Genomic DNA, 12,558 nt, shown 5'->3' with positions numbered 1-12,558 from the left:
CGAAATCTGCTTTCTTGACCGTTGGCCTCGGGGTGCGTAAGCATATACAGTGAACAAGTGGTCAGCTTGTCGTAGGACCCACAGTGTTTAGTCCCCAAGCGAACTTGGTACGCATTTTATCGACCCAAAAGAATGGAAATCAAGGAATGAAAGGTTGAGTCGACCTTGCCCAGCCCGGGAATCGAACCCAGACCTGTGGTGCTGTTGCGCGATGCGCTAGCTACCGGGCCTTAAATGTTAAATACCTTACGCTTTACTGAATGGCAACATGCAGGCGCTTGGAAGATAAAAGTATTGTATTTGAGGAAATGGCAAAACAATATTTTTTTTTGAACAGCGGATTTTTTTTTTTTTTTTTTTTCTTTAAATTAAGGCATAAATATTTTTGTCAGTCAGTGGCAACAGTCTGGTCCGTTGAAAATGAAAATGCTTTATTTCGAGCAATATTGCCATTGTTCGCTTTATATCGGTGAATTTGTTATAATATCTCTCCCCGCCAGCTTTCCGGCACCGAGTTCTAATAAAATTTCAAAAACAGTCGAGTAACTTTCACCGTCCTCGGTGCTTTCAGAGAACGAGTTACTCTGAATTTTAAAATAGATTCGTCCACGTATTGATTGTTTTCCTCTTACTAACAAAGAAAAACCCTTGCAAGCTACTTGAAAAAGGTCGCTCCGAACATTTCAAACGTCGAACTTTATGCGAGCGTATAAGGACAGACCTATCACAGCGATTATAATGTGAACTGAAATTCAGTCTACGATTTCTCTCAGTGAGCCTTCTTTCTTTCACATTCTCTAATTATTTATGGTTCATTTGAGGCCTAAAAAATGGTGGAGAGAATCACCAGACCGGGCGAAATTCAAGTTACAGGAACACAGAAATGAAGATATCTTATTAGATATTAAAATGTTAGAATTATTATGTATTCTTATTGGAATGCCTATTTCTTTTAAAGGAATAATATTGTGATAGTTATCTATAGTTTATCCATGACTAATGTGTGGTGGTAAGTTTAATGATTAATAAATAGCTTACCTTGAATTTTCATAGACTTATCGTTACCTGGAAACACTTCACTTTTGACACAATAAATAAGGACACAAAATAAATAAGATTTAGACTTTTATATGCTCTAGTAGAATTTTTACATTCTTACACATTCACTGAATGCTGAATTCTTTAGATTTCACCATAGATATAGTAATAATAACAATAACTCATGCATTGTGCAGTTAATCCTGATCCCAGCCAAACAGGTGGCGACAACCGTGAGAGTGGGGGGGGGAGGCACTGGTAAAATAGTAACTCTTATACAATTTATATTGTAGTTTCAAATGTGAGCATCAATTACACCACGAGTGGTTTACTTTTTTATTTTTATGGCCTATTTCTGTTACACAATTAAAGTTACCTAAGCATGAAAAAGATACACAATATTAATAATTTCATAAACATTGAATTAGAAATATATGCATTAAAAAATATCTGATGTGGACACCACATGAGTTCCTTGTACGGCCTATTAAATCACATACATTTTTTGTTGAATTTTATTTAAACTCATTTCCTCGAATTTCAATAAGAGATATATTTCGCATTCAATTAATTCAGCTCTCACTTCGCGGCAAGGCAAAAATACATGCATCAAGTCTCAAAACATCATTAAAAGCTGTAAAATACGAAAACATATAAAACACCAAATACAGTTTTAAAAAAAAACAGTTAAAATTAAAGTCTCTACACAAAACCAAGCAATTCAGCCAGCGGGCAGGAATTTTCCGAAAATTTTCCGGCAGGAGGCGTGTTCCTCGAACGTTCAGCTTCTGAAGGATCACGAGTAACTTTCAATATTTTGATGGCTCTCACTGTAAAGTTATGGACGTTGGAAATAGAGGCAGATTTAATTATTGCTGTTTGTTGTAATATAACTGACTAAGTCATTCTTAAAATGTTTATAGTATATTCATTAAATATATAATCGTGGAAATTTCAGAGTTGACAGTATTTTACGACATTCTTGCAGTTCGGATTTGTTTACAAATTGTTGGTCGCCAAAAGTTAGCCAAATTTGTCGCATTTCGTGCTGATCGTGTATTATCACTGTTATATAATAGAATTTTATTTCTTAAATTTAAGTTGAATAACTTTTTAAAAAATCCGTTTGTATATGCGCGGCTTTTCTCCTAATTACTTATCGTTTAAATTGTTAATTGCATAATCAGTGACACATTTTAAACAGCATAAAAGATGCATAAAAAAAAGAAAAACATGGCTTATGTAATAATGAGAATACTCATTAAATTTGTCTATTATCTTCATATTATTAATGAAATACTCTTTGGATTATAAACACATTAGAAACTATACTTTTATTGTAAATGCTACATATTGAAACATTGGAAATTTATGGATTTATTATTATGCATGATGAAAAACATTTGTATATGCATTCATTAATAAAAATCTTATTCATTACATTAATACTAATAAATATATATTAACAACTTCTAAACCATCGCATCTCTCTATCTGTATGTAAATACATGACTTATTAGATGTGTATATATATGCATGTATAAATACAAAAATGAACATTGCCAAAAAGTTTATTTGAAGTTACTTTTAATTCATTGTAATTGGCAGCAACTGTAGTCATCGGTTCTTTGCAAATTATTATGAATATGTAATAATCAGTTGAAAAATAATTTATGAGTATTTGAGTACTAAAGAGTGTACACATTTTGTTATTGGGTTAATTCATAATTATATCATATGTATGATCTACGTAATATAAACATGACCATGGAGGTAGGAAGTAAGATGGAGTCGCCCTAAACAAGTTTCTCCGTACCCTGCTCTGAAGCACCGGCGATCCCTACGTGGTGACCAAAACATTGGGTCATTTACCATTGAGTTCTATGGGATTTGACGCGTTCGGGTGTAAATATTTTGTAATTACGTCGCAAATATACATATAAATGTATATATTTTCTTTTTCTACAACACTTCAGAGTCCTAAGTATGTGAAAACAACATATTTTTAAACAACATTTCATTCTGAACGGAATTAAATTCTATACTTTTCACAGGACAGTTTTCTCAGAATGGTTTAATTTGAATGAAATATTTTCACAAGCTTTCGTTAATTACATTAGAAAAAAAAATTAAGGTAATTCGATTTTATTCCGTTAAGGTACAAAAATTAAGATCAAAATTTATTGTATTATTAATATTAAAATTATGCATTATTTCTTTTCTATTTATAGAGCTTCTTCCTAAAATACTTTCTTAAATATGACATGATTTTTTGGCTTCTTTTAAATCGAAAAATGTAAGTCAATTTATAATTAATGCTCTATTCGGTTCATTTTAAATTAGAGAATTATTAGGAATTAGCGAAATACTTTAAATAAGTATTTCGCTAATTCCTAATAATTAAATAGATATTGAATAGTATTTGACTTTCTCTGAACATTTCTGAAAGGGAATAAAATAAGTTTTTTTTTTTTTTTTTTTTTTTTTTTTTTTTTTAAGTATTATTTAAAACTTGTACTGAGTTATTATAAAATGTAAAGGGAATAATTCTTTTAATTATACTTATCAGATTTTTTTTTTACCCTTCATTTCAACAATACATATTCCAAAACTCTTTATTACGTTCTTAAGTGCGCATCTCATAGCATTTGCTTTACAATACCTTTTAACAGATTGCTTTCCAATACGAACAATTCTTGCTTAAATAGTTTTATAACGTATTTGTCAACAGGATTTCAATTTATGTTTACAATTCAATATTAAGGTTATTATATATTTAGATAACATTTATAATCATTATAAATTAGATACATTTACTCATTAGATTTCTTCACAGTACTTTCACAGTTGTTTATAAGTGAATAAATTCTTCATTTCAAATACATTTATAAATAATTTAATGAATATTTAAGTATTTTGTCAAAGGCAGATACATGCTTTTTGCAAGCACGTGCATAAATACCCATACATATTTCCTATTTATCATTTCCGGCATGTGCAAATCTTTAATTTCTGTGCATTCACTATATTTTTCGTGTAAAGTAATTTACACTAATTTAGCATACACCCGAAAGTTTTACATAAAAAATATATATGAATATGATTTAAATGAAAATTATAAGTATTATTTTTAATACCCACTCAAAGGTCAGTTTTTCTTCAAAATTCCTCCACGATGGCATCTCTCTCTTTAGGCAGATAGCCCTTGCATGCGTTACTCTATTTAATAAAAACTGAATCTGACCTATGTGCCTAATTACAAATATTTTAACATACATAATTTTATATTTACATTTAGCCATCAAGTTTCAAACTTTTCAAATCTTCTAGAAAGTAAATTTTGGCAGATCTCTTTTAGCAATTTTCTTAAAATCTATATTTTTGTAGTTCAACAGCTTAGAATTTTATAAAACAAATTCATAATCAAAATCGCTGTTGTTAGTTATCGAAAAATAACCAAGATGTGATTTTTGCGTAAATGTCAGTAAACTGTACAAATTGCTATTATCCATCCCACTATTAATGTTTCTTTCATGCGAAAGTGTCCCTTTTTCGATTTGTATGGAACTGTCGTGTGTCGAAATGCTATCAGAATCTTGTCTAACGAGCTTCTGAATGTAAACAAAGAACACCCCGTCTGGTGACCCAAGCTTCAAAGCAGTGCTTCACTTCTAGCGCGGAATGGACCCTCCTCCCTTTCCTACCTCCATGAACATGACTAATAAATAATAAGAAATGTAACAGCTGTGCATTTATAACATTTGATTACTTAAAACAGAGCACAACTGATTATCACCTTCATGTCTGTTTACATAATGAATTTACTTTCCAATTAAGTGCACGGACCTACAAGTGGCCGAAGCGTCGTTTCACTGGTAGTTCTGTCTCAGGTTAGAATGCCGCGAACGGGCTGGCTACATAGGCGTTTTCTTGGTTTTTTCCATTTGTAACTGGTATACGAGCCAGTTTTCAAAAATCTTCTACAAAGGGATCCCTCCTGTTAGGCAGATATCCCTCGAGGCTTTGCCGTAATCACATAAAACAAACAAACTCATGATGTGCACCAGCTAATTTCTAGAGTTGGTACAATTAATGTATTTTAGGTATATTACCGAGTGTTCTATGGACAGTAAACAACTCGCACCACGTGTTTTGATTGCTCATGTATTCAGATGATTTATTTGATCATTTTGCTGAATAGTATCTGCTGGCTGTGAGGATGTAAATATCAGCCATATAGATTTCTGTGATAGAATTTTTTTTTTTTTTTTTTTTTTTTTTTTTTTTTTGAATGGACAGAACAGTAATTATGAGCCATAAAGTTAGTCAAGAAAATGCTTTCACCAGGTCACAACTTTTCCAGTGAGCCATCAAATTTTCATTGGAATACAGACAACAGAAAATACACATAAGTAATGTCTGATAAATAGACTTATCCAGCACACGTTTTAAACTATTCTTAGTGTATACAGAATTTGGCTATTACTGATGTAATTGAACCAGAAGTGTGTTTATCTATAACCAGAAGTGCGTTTATCTGTTACTTGAAGTGCCAGAGTGGAGATCAAAGTGATTAACTTGATAGCAATCACCTTTCTATTATCTTCCATTACTAACAATAAAGTTTAAAACGAAAAGAGTGTGAGCTATACAAAACAACACGAAGAAGCAAACGTCACTTGAAAGGAAACGTCACTTTCGCCAATATGAGCGAGGACTGATTCTTGTTTGGCTTTCAGCCTGTTAGCCTGTTTCTGCCTGTTTGAAGATGGTAACCCTATTTCGCCAAAGAGCGTTTCCCAGAACTGTTCCACCAAACGTTTTGTTCCGGCAACAAATATCGTATGTTATAAGGGTTTTATCGCGTAATGGATGATCGGATTAAATTTTAGAAAGAAGACCAGCTTGATACAATCATTTATTCCTGAATAACGAATTTCTTAATACGAGAAGATTCATCATATTTTTCTTCTCGTACATAACTGTAGAAGATTAGGGGGTGCTAAACGCGCCTCATAATTTTAGATATTCAATTACATTTTAAATAATGACTAATAGCTAGCAGAGGCTGAGCGACAAGCTGTCAGCACGCTGGCCGAGAGAGAAACTACGCAGTTATTAGCTTTTTATATAAGATAGGTGCACAAAGTACAGCTTATCTGTGATTGGTTAAATTTTGGGTTTCGGTTCCATTTGCATAATCAGAATTAAATTTTTCTGTAAATGACGCAGTGCAAATAGAGGTTACTATTTTTAGAATACAGAAAGGAAATTCACTTTTAAGCTGCTAATTTAATCTTTTACGTAGTCTTTATTTGTCTTACATATCCGCCGCCCCCCTTTTCAAGGAGAAAAAGGCGTAACGACAGAGAAGCCTTTTTAAAGAAAAAGCTTTAAAGTACTAGAAAAGGAAGAAAAACGTACATCATAAAATTTTGATCAGCAATAATAAAATAAATAATTGTAAAATATAATTTATAAATATCAATTTTAAAAATAAATTTAATTTTTACAGTCCTTTTGAATTTTTCAGCATTTTAGTTCAATAGTCTTTTTGTTTGAGATTTCACATAATCATAACTCTTCAGAGAAGGTTTTTGTTATCACACATTATAGCAAAAACTTTTACATAATCATTACTTATAGTTAAATGTAACACACATAAATATTTATGATACTAATTTCTATATTAATAAATTATATTTTAATATCATAAATACAATAGGAGTAACAGTTTGAGAAAATATGGATTCACCGCTATTATCTTTCGTTTGCAATTCCTGATTCTACCAAACTGATGGAATCACAGTATTTATAAACAAACATTTTTATCAATAGGGCTATCCTCTTGAGCTAATCAGTGTGTTCTCTGCACTGGTGGCTCAGGCTGCCTGGGCAGTTAATTGAAAAGGCCTCTCTTCCTTACATAAGGTAACTGGCCTTTGAGAACTACACTTAATACATTCCATAATATAAAAATATAATAATAATAATAATATAAAATTACACTCAGTTATAAAAGGAGAGCCTTCAACATTTTCTTAGATGAAGAGGATAAAAAGAACAACTGTACAGAAGTAATAACAGGCTTCTGTTTAGGAACCAGTACTCCCTCAACATACTCTTTACTATATAGTCACCCATAAGTTTTAACATGCATTTACCATAATTTCATATTACTTATCTGTGCTAGTTTGACTTGTTTTTTATATCTACTTCATTTTTAGAATAATTATAAAATTCTTATTCAAAATTTTCAACCAAAATCAAAAATATAATTATTTAGCTTAATAGCCTTCCCTAAAAATAATTAAAAATTTCTTTACTTACTTTACTAAATTATTAGAATTCAAATTTCTAATACAGTTTTCTGTCATCGCTGCAATAAGACCTTGTGCTGTTCTATCGCTTCTCTTTCCTTTGTTAAAATAGTTATGACGTCGAAAGCTTAACGTTAACCTTATTTTAATTTAAATCATTATTGGATATCTAGTTTTTGGAGAATTTGAAAGAATAATGATCTGCCATTTTAAGTGAATAAAGCTATGGAGTTTTAAAAAATGAAATCTTTCGGTGTCATCATTTCTGCTGTCAGCCACTCAGCCATGTCCAGATTTTGATGCCAAGCTTAATTCATGTGCTCGACTGCCAAAATATCACACACATATATAAAGAAATATAAAAATAGGCTAAACATTTGAATTAACTTATTTTTTAAACCCGTCCTGCGCTATAGCTGCAGGATTGAAGCAGAACAAACCCAAAGCATCTAAATTTACTATTAAATAGGAATAAAAGCAAGGCAATCGTTCCACAACATAACACAGTTGCAACCGTGTATAAGAGATCCAACACAATATCAAAACAAATCCAATTAAAGAAAGAATTCACAGCAGGATAAACTCGAAAAATGAAAAACGAAAAATATACAGAATTATGCAAATAAAAATTAATCTCTTTTTCATTGAAACTTCAATTCAAAACTCATCTGGGGAAAATGAATTAAAGCTTCATAAAAGTCGATTAATATGTTTCGTTCTGCTGTCTATTAGAGATCAAAAACCGTAAAAAGATTCATCAAATTTTTTATTAAAGACTAAAATTCATATAAAACTGAAAACTCGAATCTCAAATGTACCAGAATTTTCTCTACACCCCTTCACTTGAAAAAAAAAAAAAAAAAAAAAAAAAAAAAAAAACTTGGAAAAAAGAATAAAACTTAACATTGTGCCAAAATGACAATTAAAAAACCATAGAACTTTACCTTAAGTACATTGAAATTAAAAAAACAAAGTGATCTAAAGGCAATAGATGACGATACGAAATTTTTTTTTTCCGAAAGCAAGTATAAATAAAGTGCAAAACTAATAGTCATTTAAACAAAACTAAAAAACTGGAGGTCCCCGATTATGCTAAATTAAACTTTTAATACCAAGAAAACGAAAAACTGTACATAGAGATATCTATGAATAAAAAAAGTCAAATATAGATATAAATAGCTAAAAAGTGAAAACCTATTGAAACAATAATTGAATAATTGAAAAACGCAAACTTACCGAAATCTTAACACGACTTTCTATGCTTAATCTAACTGAATTCTAAAGATGACCGAACTGTGTTGTTGCTAAAGAAAGTAGAATTCAAACTGCTCTGGAGAAGCCGAAATTTTGTAGTTCTTGGAAAAAGTATGCGATAAGGCTCAAAGTGTATAATAGCATATATATGTGGGAAATCATACCGTCCAATGCTGAATGAGAATTGCCCGTTATGACGTCATCAGTATACCATCACAGCCCAGTGCAGTAAGAATCATCCCAGACAGCGCTGAGACCTGGTCGAGAGTGGAAGGCAGACGTGAGCAGACGGCTCACACGTCTTCAAGAGTTTATGAACTTTAATTGTGCTTTCGATGTTATGCCTTTACATCATTATGTTAATCCTGCATACCGTTAACTTCATCTTTATTTACTTTTATTTCTTTCTATTAAATAAACCATTTAACTATTACTTCGTGCTCTCATGCTGTGAATTAAGTCAAATTCTACAAAAAAATATGGCGACCAACCGTGCGGCCTCGAATTCCAAAATGTGCGAGTACTAGAACTGTGCTTTGAACTGTGAACTGAGTGAACTGTTGTCACAAGTTATTCGATTTATTGGATTACTCGTATAAAGTGTGGATTACCCAATTGACGACGATCATCTGTCGGGTGAGTACAAAACTTTCTTTCCAATATGAAATTAGTAGAAATTCCAGAATTGGAAGCAGCTTTAAAGAACAGTAAAAGTTCTGAAATCAAAAGTTTGCATAAGTTTATTTTTAATACTGATGGAGATCGAAATAACCGGAAAAGATTACGTGAATTTTCTGGCTTTATATTTAAACCAGATTCTGAAGAATTTAATAAGAAAATAGATGCAGTGCAGAATAGTTTTACTTTGAATGAGTTAATTAAAATTTGCAATGTACTGTGCATAAATTCAGAAGGTTCAAAAACGGAAGTCATAACCCGAATTATCTCTTTCCTATGTGATCTATCTGTATTATTTGAAAATGTTTTGCATGAAGAAAATAGTGATATTGAAGATGAAACTATTAATAAATTTTCTGAAGTAATGCTTGATGATAATCAAAGAGACAATCCTGGTTTTAACGAATCTCAAGTAAATAACAGTATGCAGCTTCCAATTCAAGATCATTTTAAACCTCATCTTAGTTTTTCTGATATTGAAAGTATTGTTAATCCTTTTTCTGGTAATGCATATGAAAATGTTGATAAATGGATTGATGAATTTGAAGATGTTATAAATTCTTTAAAATTGAGTGATTTGCATAAATTAGTTTTTGCTAAAAGATCATTAAAAGGTAAAGCGAAACTATTTATTCAGAGTGAACCTAAAGTTATTGACTGGTGTAAGTTAAAAAAGCTTTTGAAATCTGAATATGGTAAAGCTTTTAATTCTGCTGAGTTGCATGAAATGTTATGTAAACGTAAATTAATGCCTAATGAATCTTTAGATGAGTATTTTTTGAAAATGAAAGAAATGTGTTCGCGAGGCAACATTGAAGATGCTTCATTAATTAAATATGTTATTGATGGTATTCCCGATTCTGTGGTTAGGAAAACTATACTATATGGTTGCGAAACAATATCTGAATTTAAACAAAGGCTTAAAATTTATGATAAAATGAGATCGGACAATGATAAGTTTAAAAATCCGAAACCGAAAGTAGACACTCAAGTTAAAGATAGAAGTAAGCTTTCGTCATCAAACCGAAATCAATCTAACGTTAATAAGGTCAAATGTTTTAATTGCCAGGAATTTGGGCATTATTCTAAGCATTGTGTAAACAAATCGAAGGGTGTAAAATGTATAAAATGTAAGAAGTTCGGGCATTATTCAACGAACTGTCCAGAGCAGACCCCCGAGACACAACAAGCAGCTTTATTACAACGAATTTGTGACAAGGATAGAATTAGGAAGACTGTAGAAATAAATAATCATTTAGTTAATAGTTTAGTTGACACTGGTTCAGATGTAACGATATGCAGCGTAGAGTTACACAAGCAGATTGGTTCTCCTAATTTAAATTGTAGCGATATCACGTTAAACGGAATTGAATCAAAGCAAACGTACCCCATCGGCTTTTTTTCATTTCTGATATTTCAATTGATAGTTTTTTACTTCGTACGAAAATTTATGTTGTTAAGTCATTATGTAATCAAATTGTATTAGGTTTAGATGTATTGAATCAGTTTAACTTCTCTTTTACCGAGAATGGCCTTCAAATAATTTCTCATCGGAATAAAAGTAATGTAAACTTGATAACTGCTGAGTCATATCGAAATTCTAACGTGCGTTGCGTTATGGGAAATTTGAATATTGCTATCTCATTGAAGAATGCTTATGATCCTTCGCGATCGTCTGGCGTCTCTGTTAATGTAAACAAAAGTCCCGAAAGCGGAAGTAGCGCGACGTTTAATTACCTTTCACATCTGGTGAATGCTATTTCTGTCAACGAGATTGATTTATCGCATATTTCGAATGCAGAACATAAAGAAAGACTGTGTAATTTAATTAATTCTTACCAGCCTCGGAAAAATAGACAATCTGACTTCAAGATGCAAATAAATTTATGCGATGATATTCCTGTCTGTCAAAATAGAAGATACATGTCTTTCGCGGAACAAAAAATTGTTGACGATCAAATTAAGGAATGGTTGAAAGAGGGCATAATAAAGCCTAGCAATTCTAATTATTCGGCGCCTATTGTGTTATGTAACAAGCGTAATAACTCGAAACGTTTATGTATAGATTATCGGAAATTAAATAAGAAGATTATTAAAGACAAATTTCCACTGCCTTTAAGCAGACGTGAGCAGACGGCTCACACGTCTTCAAGAGTTTATGAACTTTAATTGTGCTTTCGATGTTATGCCTTTACATCATTATGTTAATCCTGCATACCGTTAACTTCATCTTTATTTACTTTTATTTCTTTCTATTAAATAAACCATTTAACTATTACTTCGTGCTCTCATGCTGTGAATTAAGTCAAATTCTACATATATATATATATTAGTTCTGCTATTGGACATAATATACATTAGTTCTGCTATTGGACACATGAACCTCCATTTATACATATATATGTATATACTTATACGTGTTTGGTGAGGCCGATTGCAACCAAAACCGGAGGTGAACAGCTACATGTTATAGCAGTCCCACATACGAAATTTCAACGTTGTTGTTCTTATTGCTCATCCCCTTGATTTAGGCCCCTAAACCAAGTCCAAAAGATCATACGCATCAACAAGCTGTAAACAAACTTTTCCTCATTCGACAGGTGTTCCACAGAGGCACGGATACATTCAATGATACGAAAGGGAGATGTAATGCCTGAGCAGTGACAATAGGCATATGTCTTCTCATTTCCACTGAAGATTAAACTCTTGTCCAGGCCTGGATAAAGCCGTTTGAGCAGATCTGGCGCAGGAACACTATAGGGACTATCCAGAGAACTTTGCGGAGTACTACGCATGATCTGGCGGGATGTTCCAAGTGTTATTAACATTGGTTAACAACAGGGAATGGACCTCAGAAGTTCGTAATTTGGAGGAAGGAGCAGTAAGGAGTTCACTACCCTTCCCTTCTAGCAAGCAGATCAGAAATTTCGTTTCCATAAACACTCACATGGAAAGTAATCCACTGCAAGCACACAAGGCCAATTTGTGCCAAAATAATCAATTTGAAAACGATATCCTTCCCCAACTTATCCAGGATGCGTGGCAAATCCTTCAAGTATTGGACTGCACTTTTGCTATCTGTCAGTATTCATACAACGAGTACGCCAGAGTGCAAAGCAAGGCTTGGATCTTCGCTAATAGCAATTAATTCCGAGCAAAAGGCTGACTTTGGTCCGGGTTTCTAAGAAAATATCTAGAATCCCCGAAAATACTATTCTTGCAGATTCAGATTTTCCTCCATCAGTGTAGATGACCAGGACACGAGAAG

Source organism: Stegodyphus dumicola, chromosome 9 (assembly GCF_044657685.1).
Source record: "Stegodyphus dumicola isolate Sdum_Otavi_A_Nest chromosome 9, ASM4465768v1".
Classification (NCBI taxonomy): domain Eukaryota; kingdom Metazoa; phylum Arthropoda; class Arachnida; order Araneae; family Eresidae; genus Stegodyphus; species Stegodyphus dumicola.
The sequence above is the reverse complement of the archived record's forward strand: the minus strand, read 5'-3'. Positions refer to the sequence as shown.